Raw genomic sequence first — 18,328 nt, 5'->3', positions numbered from 1 at the left:
CAGAGGGAGTTTGTTGTTGAAAGGATTCTTGACTCCAAGGTGGTTCGGGGTCGGCTGTCATTTTTGGTGCACTGGAAGGGGTATGGCCCGGAGGAGCGGTCGTGGGTGCGCAGTTGTGATCTTCATGCCCCCAGACTGATACGCTCTTTCTTCTCGCAGTTCCCCGATAAACCCGGTGGTAGAGGTTCTTTGACCCCTCGTCAGAGGGGGGGTACTGTTAGGGTCTCCTGCCCTGTGCTGCCACGTCGTCATGGCAACCGGGAGACAAGTGCTAGTGGAGTAACCTGAGCGCAGCTGATACTCCGGTTCGGGTCTTTTGCTGTGCAGTGGTTATAGGCTCTGTGCACGGCAGGGGATCCGGTGCTGGTTTTTGTGCTCACAGTCTGTGAGGTCTGAGTGGGGCGTGGACAGCACCTGCTTTATAAGGCCTCTTTTCAGGGTAAGCAGATGCTGCTGAATCTTTGTTGGTTAGTCAGTTCATGAAAGTTAGCCAGTACTGTGTAGCTTTGTATTTGTTTGTTGCTTACTGCAAATAGGCCTGGGGATTTGGTATTACACTCTGCCAATCCAGACCTAGCAGTAAGACTGGAGTCAGTCGTTTAGCTTGCTGGGGTTCTGTTACTACTCTGTGAACTTAGCAAGTTTGCGGCTGTATTCTAAGACTTGCCTGTCTAATCCTGTCTCACTGTGCTAGGTGTCAGGGGTCAGTTTAGTGGCAGTAAGCTAAAACCTGTGCACTGCAAGTGAGAAATAGGATTGTGGAGACTCTCCTTGTGTCTATCATTCCATCTCTGACCAAGGAGTTTACTGCCACACCCGTTGGTAACCCTTTAGGGTTTTGCTGTTGCCCTTAGCAACAGCATTTCGGGTTCTCTATGTATTAAAACACAACATCTTGCTTTTTCCATCTGTGCAGTTCTAATACAAGGGAGATACCCAGTTCCTTAGCCTCTGGGCTTCTCTGTTCACTTTGTGTGTATTTTGTTACCCTATTACCTTCTGTGTACGTTATGTCATATTCCCCAGTTTGTCTGTGAGTCCATTTGTTTTGCATAACAGTTCAAACACCAGTACATTCCTGCAGACACTGGAGTGCATAACAGTTCTGACACCAGTACTTTCCTGCAGGCACTGGTGTGCATAACAGATATATATATATTTTTTATATCATTATCATCCAGTCTATACTAGCAGACGCAGTACGGTAGTCCACGGCTGTAGCTACCTCTGTGTCGGCAGTGCTCGTCCATAATTGTATACCTACCTGTGGTGGGGTTTTTTTTCTATCTTCTTCATACTAGTAGTTTAGGAGTCTGCTGCTGACAGTGTCCAGCAGGTCCGTCATTATATAATATATACCTGTCCTGCAGTAGTGATATATATATATATTTTATATCATTATCATCCAGTCTATACTAGCAGACGCAGTACGGTAGTCCACGGCTGTAGCTACATCTGTGTCGGCAGTCACTCGTCATCCATAAGTATACTAGTATCCATCCATCTCCATTGTTTACCTGAGGTGCCTTTTAGTTGTGCCTTTTAAAATATGGAGAACAAAAATGTTGAGGTTCCAAAAATAGGGAAAGATCAAGATCGACTTCCACCTCGTGCTGAAGCTGCTGCCACTAGTCATGGCCGAGACGATGAAATGCCATCAACGTCGTCTGCCAAGGCCGATGCCCAATGTCATAGTACAGAGCATGTAAAATCCAAAACACCAAATATCAGTAAAAAAAGGACTCAAAAATCTAAAATAAAATAGTCGTCGGAGAAGCGTAAACTTGCCAATATGCCATTTACCACACGGAGTGACAAGGAACGGCTGAGGCCCTGGCCTATGTTCATGGCTAGTGGTTCAGCTTCACATGAGGATGGAAGCACTCAGCCTCTCGCTAGAAAAATGAAAAGACTTAAGCTGGCAAAAGCACAGCAAAGAACTGTGCGTTCTTCGAAATCACAAATCCACAAGGAGAGTCCAATTGTGTCGGTTGCGATGCCTGACCTTCCCAACACTGGACATGAAGAGCATGCGCCTTCCACCATTTGCACGCCCCCTGCAAGTGCTGGAAGGAGCACCCGCAGTCCAGTTCCTGATAGTCAGATTGAAGATGTCAGTGTTGAAGTACACCAGGATGAGGAGGATATGGGTGTTGCTGGCGCTGGGGAGGAAATTGACCAGGAGGATTCTGATGGTGAGGTGGTTTGTTTAAGTCAGGCACCTGGGGAGACACCTGTTGTCCGTGGGAGGAATATGGCCATTGACATGCCTGGTGAAAATACCAAAAAAATCAGCTCTTCGGTGTGGAAGTATTTCAACAGAAATGCGGACAACATTTGTCAAGCCGTGTGTTGCCTTTGTCAAGCTGTAATAAGTAGGGGTAAGGACGTTAACCACTTCGGAACATCCTCCCTTATACGTCACCTGCAGCGCATTCATCATAAGTCAGTGACAAGTTCAAAAACTTTGGGCGACAGCGGAAGCAGTCCACTGACCAGTAAATCCCTTCCTCTTGTAACCAAGCTCACGCAAACCACCCCACCAACTCCCTCAGTGTCAATTTCCTCCTTCCCCAGGAATGCCAATAGTCCTGCAGGCCATGTCACTGGCAATTCTGACGAGTCCTCTCCTGCCTGGGATTCCTCCGATGCATCCTTGCGTGTAACGCCTACTGCTGCTGGCGCTGCTGTTGTTGCTGCTGGGAGTCGATGGTCATCCCAGAGGGGAAGTCGTAAGACCACTTTTACTACTTCCACCAAGCAATTGACTGTCCAACAGTCCTTTGCGAGGAAGATGAAATATCACAGCAGTCATCCTGCTGCAAAGCGGATAACTGAGGCCTTGGCATCCTGGGCGGTGAGAAACGTGGTTCCGGTATCCATCATTACTGCAGAGCCAACTATAGACTTGTTTGAGGTACTGTGTCCCCGGTACCAAATACCATCTAGGTTCCATTTCTCTAGGCAGGCGATACCGAAAATGTACACAGACCTCAGAAAAAGACTCACCAGTGTCCTAAAAAATGCAGTTGTACCCAATGTCCACTTAACCACGGACATGTGGACAAGTGGAGCAGGGCAGACTCAGGACTATATGACTGTGACAGCCCACTGGGTAGATGTATGGACTCCCGCCGCAAGAACAGCAGCGGCGGCACCAGTAGCAGCATCTCGCAAACGCCAACTCTTTCCTAGGCAGGCTACGCTTTGTATCACCGCTTTCCAGAATACGCACACAGCTAAAAACCTCTTACGGCAACTGAGGAAGATCATCGCAGAATGGCTTACCCCAATTGGACTCTCCTGTGGATTTGTGGCATCGGACAACGCCAGCAATATTGTGTGTGCATTAAATCTGGGCAAATTTCAGCACGTCCCATGTTTTGCACATACCTTGAATTTGGTGGTGCAGAATTATTTAAAAAACGAGAGGGGCGTGCAAGAGATGCTGTCGGTGGCCAGAAGAATTGCGGGACACTTTCGGCGTACAGGCACCACGTACAGAAGACTGGAGCAACACCAAAAACGCCTGAACCTGCCCTGCCATCATCTGAAGCAAGAAGTGGTAACGAGGTGGAATTCAACCCTCTATATGCTTCAGAGGTTGGAGGAGCAGCAAAAGGCCATTCAAGCCTATACAACTGAGCACGATATAGGAGGTGGAATGCACCTGTCTCAAGCGCAGTGGAGAATGATTTCAACGTTGTGCAAGGTTCGGCAACCTTTTGATCTTGCCACACGTGAAGTCAGTTCAGACACTGCCAGCCTGAGTCAGGTCATTCCCCTCATCAGGCTTTTGCAGAAGAAGCTGGAGACATTGAAGGAGGAGCTAACACAGAGCGATTCCGCTAGGCATGTGGGACTTGTGGATGGAGCCCTTAATTCGCTTAACAAGGATTCACGGGTGGTCAATCTGTTGAAATCAGAGCACTACATTTTGGCCACCGTGCTCGATCCTAGATTTAAAACCTACCTTGGATCTCTCTTTCCGGCAGACACAAGTCTGCAGGGGTTCAAAGAACTGCTGGTGAGAAAATTGTCAAGTCAAGCGGAACGCGACCTGTCAACATCTCCTCCTTCACATTCTCCCGCAACTGGGGGTGCGAGGAAAAGGCTCAGAATTCCGAGCCCACCCGCTGGCGGTGATGCAGGGCAGTCTGGAGCGACTGCTGATGCTGACATCTGGTCCGGACTGAAGGACCTGACAACGATTACGGACATGTCGTCTACTGTCACTGCACATGATTCTCTCCCCATTGAAAGAATGGTGGAGGATTATATGAGTGACCGCATCCAAGTAGGCACGTCAGACAGTCCGTACGTATACTGGCAGGAAAAAGAGGCAATTTGGAGGCCCTTGCACAAACTGGCTTTATTCTACCTAAGTTGCCCTCCCACAAGTGTGTACTCCGAAAGAGTGTTTAGTGCCGCCGCTCACCTTGTCAGCAATCGGCGTACGAGGTTACTTCCAGAAAATGTGGAGAAGATGATGTTCATTAAAATGAATTATAATCAATTCCTCCATGGAGACATTCACCAGCAGCAATTGCCTCCACAAAGTACACAGGGAGCTGTGATGGTGGATTCCAGTGGGGACGAATTGATAATCTGTGAGGAGGGGGATGTACACGGTGATGAATCGGAGGATGATGATGAGGTGGACATCTTGCCTCTGTAGAGCCAGTTTGTGCAAGGAGAGATTAATTGCTTCTTTTTTGGTGGGGGTCCAAACCAACCCGTCATTTCAGTCACAGTCGTGTGGCAGACCCTGTCACTGAAATGATGGGTTGGTTAAAGTGTGCATGTCCTGTTTATACAACATAAGGGTGGGTGGGAGGGCCCAAGGACAATTCCATCTTGCACCTCTTTTTTCTTTCATTTTTCTTTGCGTCATGTGCTGTTTGGGGAGTGTTTTTTGGAAGGGCCAGCCTGCGTGACACTGCAGTGCCACTCCTAGATGGGCCAGGTGTTTGTGTCGGCCACTAGGGTCGCTTAGCTTACTCACACAGCTACCTCATTGCGCCTCTTTTTTTCTTTGCGTCATGTGCTGTTTGGGGAGTATTTTTTGGAAGGGCCATCCTGCCTGACACTGCAGTGCCACTCCTAGATGGGCCAGGTGTTTGTGTCGGCCACTTGGGTCGCTGAGCTTAGTCACACAGCTACCTCATTGCGCCTCTTTTTTTCTTTGCGTCATGTGCTGTTTGGGGAGTGTTTTTTTGAAGGGCCATCCTGCGTGACACTGCAGTGCCACTCCTAGATGGGCCAGGTGTTTGTGTCGGCCACTAGGGTCGCTTAGCTTACTCACACAGCTACCTCATTGCGCCTCTTTTTTTCTTTGCGTCATGTGCTGTTTGGGGAGTGTTTTTTTGAAGGGCCATCCTGCGTGACACTGCAGTGCCACTCCTAGATGGGCCAGGTGTTTGTGTCGGCCACTAGGGTCGCTGAGCTTAGTCACACAGCTACCTCATTGCGCCTCTTTTTTTCTTTGCGTCATGTGCTGTTTGGGGAGTGTTTTTTGGAAGGGCCATCCTGCCTGACACTGCAGTGCCACTCCTAGATGGGCCAGGTGTTTGTGTCGGCCACTTGGGTCGCTGAGCTTAGCCATCCAGCGACCTCGGTGCAAATTTTAGGACTAAAAATAATATTGTGAGGTGTGAGGTGTTCAGAATAGACTGAAAATGAGTGGAAATTATGGTTATTGAGGTTAATAATACTTTGGGATCAAAATGACCCCCAAATTCTATGATTTAAGCTGTTTTTTAGGGTTTTTTGAAAAAAACACCCAAATCCAAAACACACCCGAATCCGACAAAAAAAATTCGGTGAGGTTTTGCCAAAACGCGTTCGAACCCAAAACACGGCCGCGGAACCGAACCCAAATCCAAAACACAAAACCCGAAAAATTTCCGGTGCACATCTCTACTTCACATAGTACCCCCCTCACAGGTCACACTGTCTTTAGACAGCACCCTCTTCATAGATTGCAGTTTCTAACCAGCCTCTCCATCACAGATCACACTGCCTCCATACATCCCCCCAAGTCCCCTCACAGATCACACTGTTTCCATACATTCTCCCACCCCCTCACAGATCACACTGCCTGCATACATCCCACCACAGATCACACTGCCTCCATACATCCCCCCAATTCCCCTCACAGATCACACTGTTTCCATACATTCTCCCACCCCCTCACAGATCACACTGCCTGCATACATCCCACCACAGATCACACTGCCTCCATACATCCCCCCAAGTCCCCTCACAGATCACACTGTTTCCATACATTCTCCCACCCCCTCACAGATCACACTGCCTGCATACATCCCACCACAGATCACACTGCCTCCATACATCCCCCCAAGTCCCCTCACAGATCACACTGTTTCCATACATTCTCCCACCCCCTCACAGATCACACTGCCTGCATACATCCCACCACAGATCACACTGCCTCTATACATCCCCCCAAGTCCCCTCACAGATCACACTGTTTCCATACATTCTCCCACCCCCTCACAGATCACACTGCCTGCATACATCCCACCACAGATCACACTGCCTCCATACATCCCCCCAATTCCCCTCACAGATCACACTGTTTCCATACATTCTCCCACCCCCTCACAGATCACACTGCCTGCATACATCCCACCACAGATCACACTGCCTCCATACATCCCCCCAAGTCCCCTCACAGATCACACTGTTTCCATACATTCTCCCACCCCCTCACAGATCACACTGCCTGCATACATCCCACCACAGATCACACTGCCTCCATACATCCCCCCAATTCCCCTCACAGATCACACTGTTTCCATACATTCTCCCACCCCCTCACAGATCACACTGCCTGCATACATCCCACCACAGATCACACTGCCTCCATACATCCCCCCAAGTCCCCTCACAGATCACACTGTTTCCATACATTCTCCCACCCCCTCACAGATCACACTGCCTGCATACATCCCACCACAGATCACACTGCCTCCATACATCCCCCCAAGTCCCCTCACAGATCACACTGTTTCCATACATTCTCCCACCCCCTCACAGATCACACTGCCTGCATACATCCCACCACAGATCACACTGCCTCTATACATCCCCCCAAGTCCCCTCACAGATCACACTGTTTCCATACATTCTCCCACCCCCTCACAGATCACACTGCCTGCATACATCCCACCACAGATCACACTGCCTCCATACATCCCCCCAATTCCCCTCACAGATCACACTGTTTCCATACATTCTCCCACCCCCTCACAGATCACACTGCCTGCATACATCCCACCACAGATCACACTGCCTCCATACATCCCCCCAATTCCCCTCACAGATCACACTGTTTCCATACATTCTCCCACCCCCTCACAGATCACACTGCCTGCATACATCCCACCACAGATCACACTGCCTCCATACATCCCCCCAATTCCCCTCACAGATCACACTGCCTCCATACATTCTCCCACCCCCTCACAGATCACACTGCCTGCATACATCCCACCACAGATCACACTGCCTCCATACATCCCCCCAAGTCCCCTCACAGATCACACTGTTTCCATACATTCTCCCACCCCCTCACAGATCACACTGCCTGCATACATTACATTGGCTGTGAACGCCTCTGCCTGATTGACAGGGAGAGGCATTCATGGGGTGGCAACATGGCATTGTGGAGGCGGGACGCTTCAAACAGGCTGTAAAGACAGGGGTCATCCACAGTTGCTGCAACTGTAATTATATTGCAGTCACAGCCACTGGGCAGGACTGTCAGCAAGGTGGACAGCATTGTCATGCGCTAGACGACTCTATCTTTAAATTTCTTTCATCCTTATAAATGCTATCAATGAGGTTGTTAATTTTGGGTTTCTTAGGGATGGTCAGTCTCCTGTCAACCACCTCCATCATGTGAATGAAGTATTTGTGCTTCACTGTCCAGGCTGGCAAACCAGTACGACCTATCCATAAGGCTAGAGCTCTCTCTTTGGTTTGTTGTTCTTTTGCTGGATGGTACTTTGAAGCCAAAGTGATTACATTTGGAAGGGTTGTCTGTTGTTTATCCTTTTCCCTTTCTGTACAGCAATAGTCCTCGGAAACTGAAGGATTAAAAAAGTGTTTTATATTATTAGTACAGACTATTGAATTACTTCATAATCAGTCTCCCCAGATTTATTATCACCGTCTGTATTGGTTCTCGCCACTGAATACCTGAACTGAATTGTTGATAACTCTACAATAAACTCCACCAACTTGCTGCCTATTGTTCCCCACATTCAATATGTTTTGACTCAAAATCAAGTTACAGTCACAGGTTACATTTAAAAAGCATCCAAAATATGGCCATATTTACAAGATACTGCAAAAACTCTCATCCATATGCACAATAAGACTCTCCTACTAGTCTCCGGGAGGGGGTGGGGGGGGGGGGTGGGGGGCAGGGTACTGAAGACATGGGGCCGGGGCCCCCTAAGAACTAATACTGTATACATATGGTATCTCTCAACCTAGGAATATATCAGCAGTGCGGGTGGCACAAAGAAAACTGGGGCCGGCTCACAGTGGCAGCTGTACAATAACTATGTGAGCATTGGCAGCTGCTGGGGGCAGGCAGCTCAGATGTATTTTGAAAAAGTGCTCTCGCGCTCTGCAGCCATGCTCCCTCACCGTCGGTGACTTGGCTCCTGTGCCTGGCCCGGGCCCCCTGGAACTCGCCAAGCCCTAAGCTGGTGCCTACGTTGCTGTTATGAGCCACGGCTGTGGCTCATTCCTGTTTTGCATTTTTGTTATGTATTTTATGTTTATTTAGTTGTCTTGCATGCCAGGATTTCCCATTGCTCTGTTTTAGATTACTCTTGTCTGCTGCCGCTGGTGAGTCTGTGCAATTGCAGCTTGTTCCCATGTGTTCAGCCTCATCTGGCTGCTAATTGCATCTTGTCAGCTTGGAGTCCTGCAATAGGCCAGCTGCACTGGATTATTAATTAGGCCTCTCTGTTATATGCTGGCTGATTGCAGTTCGCAGATGCTGGTGATATTTCTGGGTTTTCAGTCTGCTTGAGTTCTGAGCTTGGTTCCTGCTAGTTCCTGAGCTTCCTGAATGCTGAATCTGTTTGCTGAAAGTGTTTCCAGTCCTGCTGTATCCGGTCGTTCCTGTTCTCAGTTGTCCTGTACTCGGAAGTCGTCATCTGTTCCTGGAGTCCTGACTGAGCACCTTTGAACATCCAGTGGTGTTCGTGAGTCACGGCGTAGCCGTGTGTTGCGGCTTGGGCCGCTTAATTATTTATCTTTTATTATTTGTGTTCCGGAGCTTTTGCGGAGGATTCCGCTCCCACAGATCCACTCTGGTATCCAGCGGTGCTGGGTAGGAGTACGGACTAGTGGATTTTGGTTGTCCTTTTCCCTGGCGGGTTACCGCACATACCTCAGGTTTAGTCAGTTAGCTTGTAGCCCCTGGCCTGGTTGTTTAGTCAGAGGGCCCCTTGTTATCACCCTGTCTCGGATTTCCCTTTGTCTCCCATTAAGACCTGAGGGGGCATCGGAGTTGGGCAGACATAATCCGCCCTTCAAACGCGGCTGCCATGGGCTCAAGCAACCATAGTCTCGCAGGGGATTTCTGACCACACGGGCGAGACAACGGAGTTAGGGCGCCAGGGGCTATTCCCTTTCCATTTCCCTTTCCCAGCATTACGTCCTGGTGCTCTGGACTCGCTTCATAACATCTCCCTTGTTCTGAGCACCAGGAACCTAACATTATCACCATCCATACCACAAAAAAGAAATAAAACTTTTTTTTCTTTTTTGGCCCAGTCCAGTGTCTAGTCTAGAATCCAGTCCGGTGTTTAGAATCCAGTCCGGTGTTTAGAATCCAGTCCGGTGTTTAGAATCCAGTCCGGTGTTTAGAATCCAGTCCGGTGTTTAAAAAAAAAAAAAAGTCTTGTTTTGTTTAGCAAAATTTAGTCTTGCCTTGCCTTGCCTTGCCTTGCCTTGCCTTGCCTTGCCTTGCCTTGCCTTGCCTTGTCTTGCCTTGTCTTGTCTCGTCTAGTTTTAAAACCTCCTATGTCTACTATGCAAGCCCTGCAGGCATCTCTCGCAGCTCTGAACTCTGTATTCAGTGCTTTGAGACCAGAGCGACTAGAAGTTTTGCAGCAATCCCTAAAGCAACTGCAAAACCTTCTGACTAAAATCTTGCTCATTTTGCCAGAAGTCGTTGAGAGTACATCTATCTCTAAAGAGACTCTTGCTCACAGTATGGTGACAAGAGAATCCTCTGGTCTAATTGAAGAGAAAAGGTTTAAAAGTTTTCTGCGGCCCAGGCTCTCAGAAGAGGAGCGTCTGCGTCGCAGAAACTTAAACTTATGCCTATATTGTGGGGGTTTAGGCCATTATCTGCAGACCTGTGAGTTGCGCAAGCCAAAGTGTGGTGACGAGTCTTGCCCTCTGGCCAAGTTGAGTCATGATACAAGACCTACTCCTGTCTCTACTGTGGCAGAGGCACTTGTCACACAACCCACACAAAAAAGCTCTCTGTCCTATAATTGGGGTCCTTGGGCAAGGGAGCCCCATTATAGATTCAGGAATCAAAAGAGAATGTTTCTCTCCTCTCTTGAGGTTCCTGTGGAAGCGGAGTTGCAAGTCCCTGGAGTGATGCCTGATGCCCAGGTTCCTGGAGTGGTGCCTGATGCCCAGGTTCCTGGAGTGGTGCCCGATGCCCAGGTTCCTGGAGTGGTGCCCGATGCCCAGGTTCCTGGAGTGGTGCCCGATGCCCAGGTTCCTGGAGTGGTGCCCGTAGCCCAGGGTCCTGGAGTGGTGCCCGTAGCCCAGGGTCCTGGAGTGGTGCCCGTAGCCCAGGGTCCTGGAGTGGTGCCCGTAGCCCAGGGTCCTGGAGTGGTGCCCGTAGCCCAGGGTCCTGGAGTGGTGCCCGTAGCCCAGGGTCCTGGAGCGGTGCCCGATGCCCAGAGTGCTGGAGCGGCACCCGATGCCCAGAGTGCTGGAGCGGTACCCGATGCCCAGAGTGCTGGAGCGGTACCCGATGCCCAGAGTGCTGGAGCGGTACCCGATGCCCTAGCTTATAGAGGGACATCAAATATTATAGTTCAGGTGTCCATATCGGAAGGGGTCTCAGAAGCTGTTACCCCAGGTAGGGACTTGAAAAGCGCAACCCTGGAAAGGGTCTCTAAAGCCATAGTTCTTGAGGGGAACTCGAGAAGCAAAACCCCAGAAGGGATCTTTGAAGTAATATCCCCAAGTGGGGTTTCGAGAGACGCAGCCCCAAAGAAGGGTCTAGAAGTCGCTTCCCCAGGAAAGAACTTAAGAAGCATAGCATTAGTGGAGGATCTGAACGTTATTGCTTCAGCAAAAGTCCCGGAAGTCATAGTCCCGGGAGAACTTTCGATAATTATCGACTCAGAGAGGGAGGCCGATGGCCCGATCCCAGTCAGGGAGGCCAACGGCCCGGTCCCAGTAAAAGAATCCGAGGTGCTGGCCCCAGCGGGGTTCTCGGAGGCCACTGCCCCAGCGGGGTTCCCGGAGGCCACTGCCCCAGCGGGGTCCCCGGAGGCCACTGCCCCAGCGGGGTCCCCGGAGGCCACTGCCCCAGCGGGGTCCCCGGAGGCCACTGCCCCAGCGGGGTCCCCGGAGGCCACTGCCCCAGCGGGGTCCCCGGAAGTCACTGCCCCGGGTGGGGTTCAGAAAGTCACTGCCCCGGGTGGGGTTCAGAAAGTCACTGCCCCGGGTGGGGTTCAGAAAGTCACTGCCCCGGGTGGGGTTCAGAAAGTCTCAGCCCCGGGTGGGGTTCAGAGAGTCTCAGCCTCGAGTAAGGTCAATAGTGACCAGGTCCTAGCAAAGCACTCCAGTCAGTCAGATGAGAAGGAAACAGATCCTGACTCTGATATCTCAACATCCATAACCTTTGATGGGGACTTCGCCCAATTTCTGGCGCTTTTCAAACACTATTACACTATTATGTTGTCTAGACCATTTCTGGGCATCACTTCAGAAAACCTTGGGCTCTATCTGATTTATTCTTTTAGAGGAGAGCCTTCTGAGTGGGCAACCAGCCTAATGAAAGCTGAAGATCCCATTCTTCAGGATCCCCTAGCATTCTGTGATGCAATTGTTAAAAGATACGGTTCCAAAGAAATTGGTTCAGGTTCCTCTAAGTCACCCGTCTTGTCTGTAAAGAGTCCCAGCCCGATGTTTTGACTGCAGGATGTGCTTTTTTGACTTCTTCTTCTTCTAATAATAGTACTTTACCAGAAAGTTCAGCTCCCAAGGGTAAGAAACCTGTCTCTGATTTGAACGCAGCCTTGCTGGGTGGTACCATCAGTTCAGACAGTGTTTGGGGAATTACCTTGGTCAGACCTAAAGAGCTTTGTAAAAAGAAGAAGAAGAAAAAGAAATGATTTTTTGACTCTTGCCTTGATTTAAAAAAAAAAAAAAAAAAAGAGATTTTTTTTTTCTTCTCCTTGTCTTGTGTCCTGTGGCCACCGTTAGGGGGAGGGCACTGTTACAAGTTGTTGCTACAGCTTGTTTTTGTTTTCTTGTCTGTTAGACCAGTGTGTCAGGTTTTTGTTTTGTTTTTTGTATCCCTTGTTCTGGATAGTCTGAATTTTGGGGTCTTTTGACCCCTCCTCAAGGGGGGGGTAATGTTATGAGCCACGGCTGTGGCTCATTCCTGTTTTGCATTTTTGTTATGTATTTTATGTTTATTTAGTTGTCTTGCATGCCAGGATTTCCCATTGCTCTGTTTTAGATTACTCTTGTCTGCTGCCGCTGGTGAGTCTGTGCAATTGCAGCTTGTTCCCATGTGTTCAGCCTCATCTGGCTGCTAATTGCATCTTGTCATCTTGGAGTCCTGCAATAGGCCAGCTGCACTGGATTATTAATTAGGCCTCTCTGTTATATGCTGGCTGATTGCAGTTCGCAGATGCTGGTGATATTTCTGGGTTTTCAGTCTGCTTGAGTTCTGAGCTTGGTTCCTGCTAGTTCCTGAGCTTCCTGAATGCTGAATCTGTTTGCTGAAAGTGTTTCCAGTCCTGCTGTATCCGGTCGTTCCTGTTCTCAGTTGTCCTGTACTCGGAAGTCGTCATCTGTTCCTGGAGTCCTGACTGAGCACCTTTGAACATCCAGTGGTGTTCGTGAGTCACGGCGTAGCCGTGTGTTGCGGCTTGGGCCGCTTAATTATTTATCTTTTATTATTTGTGTTCCGGAGCTTTTGCGGAGGATTCCGCTCCCACAGATCCACTCTGGTATCCAGCGGTGCTGGGTAGGAGTACGGACTAGTGGATTTTGGTTGTCCTTTTCCCTGGCGGGTTACCGCACATACCTCAGGTTTAGTCAGTTAGCTTGTAGCCCCTGGCCTGGTTGTTTAGTCAGAGGGCCCCTTGTTATCACCCTGTCTCGGATTTCCCTTTGTCTCCCATTAAGACCTGAGGGGGCATCGGAGTTGGGCAGACATAATCCGCCCTTCAAACGCGGCTGCCATGGGCTCAAGCAACCATAGTCTCGCAGGGGATTTCTGACCACACGGGCGAGACAACGGAGTTAGGGCGCCAGGGGCTATTCCCTTTCCATTCCCCTTTCCCAGCATTACGTCCTGGTGCTCTGGACTCGCTTCATAACATCTCCCTTGTTCTGAGCACCAGGAACCTAACAGTTGCCTAGCAGTAAATCTGCTTCTGCCACTACGCCATTTTTCCAGAGATTTGCACAAGCACATTAGGGTCTGAGCACTCTAGTGTTCAGGCTTTCTACAGCGCTGTGCAGCTGCCCGTGCCAAGCGGCCTGATGGAGGAGGCTCGTCTTAAAATGCCCCAGATTATTTTGGTAATGTACCCAGAATTGTAGATTTAAACTTTACGTTTACTTCCTAAGTGGAGGTACCCATGGCAGCCGAGGAATATTATCTTCCAACAGACGCTGGCAGGTTCCTCTTACATGGATGCATCAGATGGTTGCGTGGTGGCATCTCCATGCCAGGCAAGTGACTAAACAGCTTAGTGACCTGTATTTTGCATTATATATTTTGTCAGTGTTCCAAAGAATACAAATAGTCATGATGAATTGATGATAGGAAATATCCTTCATTTCGTTGACAGACAGCAAGGGAGTTTGCCACATAACTGATCACACAAAAATCGTGAGTAACTTATCCTATTGAACTTCCAAAGCTTTATTATGTAAACACAGTATTTTCAATTATGAAATTGCAAAGCTAAAGTTGAACTATTTTTTCAGCAAAATCAAATTTAAGAAGAGGAATGTTTTTCGTCACAGAGGAAAGGAAAGCTTTTCTGCACAGACTACTGTCTCCAGTATAAACCTATCCCTGAAGCTGTAAACATGGTGCCAGAATTCTCCCACTGGTCACTTGTGTCATTGGTGCAATCTCAAAAACAATGGACCTGATGCAGATTTGAAAGTAAATCATGTATGCAGAACATTGCTTAAAAGTAGAGTGTACTGGAAAAAAGTACATATATGTCCTGTACTATGGGGGTCATTTCGAGTTGATTGCACGCTAGCTGTTTTTAGAAGCTGTGCAAACGCATAGTCGCCGCCCACGGGGGAGTGTATTTTCGCTTTGCAAGTGTGCGAATGCCTGTGCAGCTGAGCTCTACAAAAACATTTTGTGCAGTTTCAGAGTAGGTCTGAACTTACTCAGCCCTTGCGATCACTTCAGTCTTTTTTGTGCCGGAATTGACATCACACACCCGCACTCCAAACGCACAGACACGCCTGCGCATTCCCTACCACTCACAGAAAACGGTCAGTTGCCACCCATAAACACCCTCTTCCTGTCGATCACCTTGCGTTCGGCTGTGCGTATGGATTCTTCATTAAATCCATAGCTGAGCAAAAAGAAGAAAAAAGAGAGACTCTGTGTTGGGGCACACTTAGAAATTTGAAATAAATTTATTAAAACTTAACATTTAATTGATGACAAATAAAAATAATAAAGAGTTTGATACAAAAAAAATTTCAAAAGCACAAAGTATACATATAATAATGACAGAGGTTGCAGCAAAAGATTTGTGGTACTAAATTAAAATCAGGATAAGCCTGATACAAGATAGAGAGCACCTGTGGTGAAAAATATAACGAAAAGCACAATGAAATGGTGCCTGAGTAGATCAGAAATCAATAATGGGGTAGAGGTAGACGACATGTACATATAATCACCGCAGTGATAGTAGTAGGAAGACACCTAGTCTGAATACCTCATAGAAATAGATAAAGGGCACAAAAGTTCATAATTGAGATGTCAAATGACTAAAGGTAATCGCCTGGTAAAGAATCTGTTTGCTGAAGAAGTGGATCCTTAAAGGTAACAAAGCATTTGAGAGAAAAAATTATAACTTTTATTACGATACCAAAAAAGCATTAATAAATAGACACAAGGGCAGAGCCAATTGTTGATAAAATAGAAGGTTTGCAGGGAAATTGGATAAAGAATAGGAAGGTTCAGAAGTTGCTCTAACACTTCTGCTGTTTGTGATCAGAGGTCATAAACTTACTGCACCTGATATTCCCAAGAGGTCACCCTACTAGGTACTGATCAGGCTTGTCAGCGCTTAGCTTCCAAGATCGGATGAGATTGGGCGTTGCTGCTGAAATATGGCAGTAATAGAAACACTAGGACACAATTGAGAGTGTAATGAGTAGTGAGCAACAAGGTACTTCTGCTGTCCAGTTTCTAGCGCAGATTCTCTGTTGCTAAAATTATAAGACAGTGGACAGCAGAAGGCAGGGTTCCCTCCCTATTCTGAGCATATCTCACCTCTACTATTTTTTAGTACCCTCTCATCCAGATGCGAGACTACTCTCTGCAATGCCCACAGCAACAGGCTTATCCTGATTCTAACCAAAAATCTTTTGTGCAACCTCTGTCATTATTATATGTATACTTTGTGCTTTTGAACATTTTTTTGTATCAAACTCTTTATTATTTTTATTTGTCATCAATTAAATGTTAAGTTTTAATAAATTTATTTCAAATTTCTAAGTGTGCCCCAACACAGAGGGGTAAATTTACAAAGATTCGTATTTTCCCGTTTGAGGTCAAAGTTCAATTACGAATGACATCGAAAGTGTAAATATGCAACTTTTTGAATTGATTACGACTAATTTACTAAGCTGCCGTATTCTGCATTTTCGGGTTTTCCGATGTCGATGTCATTCGTTTTTTTTGGCAGTGTTTTACGCGAGTGACTTGTAAAACACTGCCGACTTTAATACAATGAATCTCGGCCGGATCTGAGAGATCCGTGCTGGGCTTCATTGTGCAGCTTGTAAAAAAAAAAAAAAATGTTTAAATGTTAAAAAAAAATTGCGTGGGGGTCCCCCCTCCTAAGGCAAACCAGCCTCGGGCTCTTTGAGCCGATCCTGGTTGCAGAAATATGGGGGAAAAATGGACAGGGGTTCCCCCATATTTAAGCAACCAGCATCGGGCTCTGCGCCTGGTCCTGGTTCCAAAAATACGGGGAACAAAAAGAGTAGTGGTCCCCCGTATTTTTGAAACCACCACCGGGCTCCACTAGCTGGACAGATAATGCCACAGCCGGGGGTCACTTTTATACAGTGCCTTGCGGCCGTGGAATCAAATATCCAACTAGTCACCCCTGGCCGGGGTACCCTGGGGGAGTGGGGACCCCTTCAATCAAGGGGTCCCCCCCCCAGCCACCCAAGGGCCAGGGGTGAAGCCCGAGGCTGTCCCCCCCCATCCAATGGGCTGCGGATGGGGGGCTGATAGCCTTTGTGAAAAGTGAATGATATTGTTTTTAGTAGCAGTACTACAAGGCCCAGCAAGCCTCCCCCGCAAGCTGGTACTTGGAGAACCACAAGTACCAGCATGCGGCGGAAAAATGGGCCCGCTGGTACCTGTAGTACTACTACTAAAAAAATACCCCAATAAAGACAACACACGCACACCTTGAAAGTATAACTTTAATACATCCATCCACACCTCCATATACACATACTTACCTTATGTTCCCACGCAGGTCGGTCCTCTTCTCCAGTAGAATCCATGGTGTACCTGTAGAAAAAATTATACTCACATAATCCAGTGTTTTCGGCTCCTCGGTAAATCCTTTTGTAATCCACGTACTTGAAAAAATAAAAAAACGGATACCCGACCACGAACTGAAAGGGGACCCATGTTTTCACATGGGCCCCCTTTCCCCGAATGCCAGAAACCCACTCTGACTGATGTCTAAGTGGGTTTCTTCAGCCAATCAGGGAGCGCCACGTTGTGGCACCCTCCTGATCGGCTGTGTGCTCCTGTGCTCCTGTACTGTATGACAGGCGGCACACGGCAGTGTTACAATGTAGCGCCTATGCGCTCCATTGTAACCAATGGTGGGAACTTTCAGGTCAGCGGTTGACCGAAAGTGACCTCACCGCTGACCTGAAAGTTCCCACCATTGGTTACAATGGAGCGCTTAGGCGCTACATTGTAACACTGCCGTGTGCCGCCTGTCATACAGTACAGGAGCACACAGCCGATCAGGAGGGTGCCACAACGTGGCGCTCCCTGATTGGCTGAAGAAACCCACTTAGACATCAGTCAGAGTGGGTTTCTGGCATTCGGGGAAAGGGGGCCCATGTGAAAACATGGGTCCCCTTTCAGTTCGTGGTCGGGTATCCGTTTTTTTATTTTTTCAAGTACGTGGATTACAAAAGGATTTACCGAGGAGCCGAAAACACTGGATTATGTGAGTATAATTTTTTCTACAGGTACACCATGGATTCTACTGGAGAAGAGGACCGACCTGCGTGGGAACATAAGGTAAGTATGTGTATATGGAGGTGTGGATGGATGTATTAAAGTTATACTTTCAAGGTGTGTGTGTGTGTTGTCTTTATTGGGGTATTTTTTTAGTAGTAGTACTACAGGTACCAGCCGGCCCATTTTTCCGCCGCATGCTGGTACTTGTGGTTCTCCAAGTACCAGCTTGCGGGGGAGGCTTGCTGGGCCTTGTAGTACTGCTACTAAAAACAATATCATTCACTTTTCACAAAGGCTATCAGCCCCCCATCCGCAGCCCATTGGATGGGGGGGACAGCCTCGGGCTTCACCCCTGGCCCTTGGGTGGCTGGGGGGGGGGACCCCTTGATTGAAGGGGTCCCCACTCCCCCAGGGTACCCCGGCCAGGGGTGACTAGTTGGATATTTGATGCCACGGCCGCAAGGCACTGTATAAAAGTGACCCCCGGCTGTGGCATTATCTGTCCAGCTAGTGGAGCCCGGTGCTGGTTTCAAAAATACGGGGGACCCCTACTCTTTTTGTTCCCCGTATTTTTGGAACCAGGAC

The 18,328-nt window shown here is 48.4% G+C and overlaps 1 pseudogene; it reads right to left on the bottom strand.

The window, feature by feature from the left end:
- Positions 1-15,523: 15,523 nt before the first annotated feature.
- On the bottom strand, positions 15,524-15,642 carry LOC134956776 (5S ribosomal RNA; annotated as a pseudogene).
- Positions 15,643-18,328: the final 2,686 nt, after the last annotated feature.

Source organism: Pseudophryne corroboree, chromosome 1 (assembly GCF_028390025.1).
Source record: "Pseudophryne corroboree isolate aPseCor3 chromosome 1, aPseCor3.hap2, whole genome shotgun sequence".
NCBI lineage: Eukaryota > Metazoa > Chordata > Amphibia > Anura > Myobatrachidae > Pseudophryne > Pseudophryne corroboree.
Note: the sequence above shows the minus strand (reverse complement) of the source record. Positions and strands in the feature narration are given on the sequence as shown.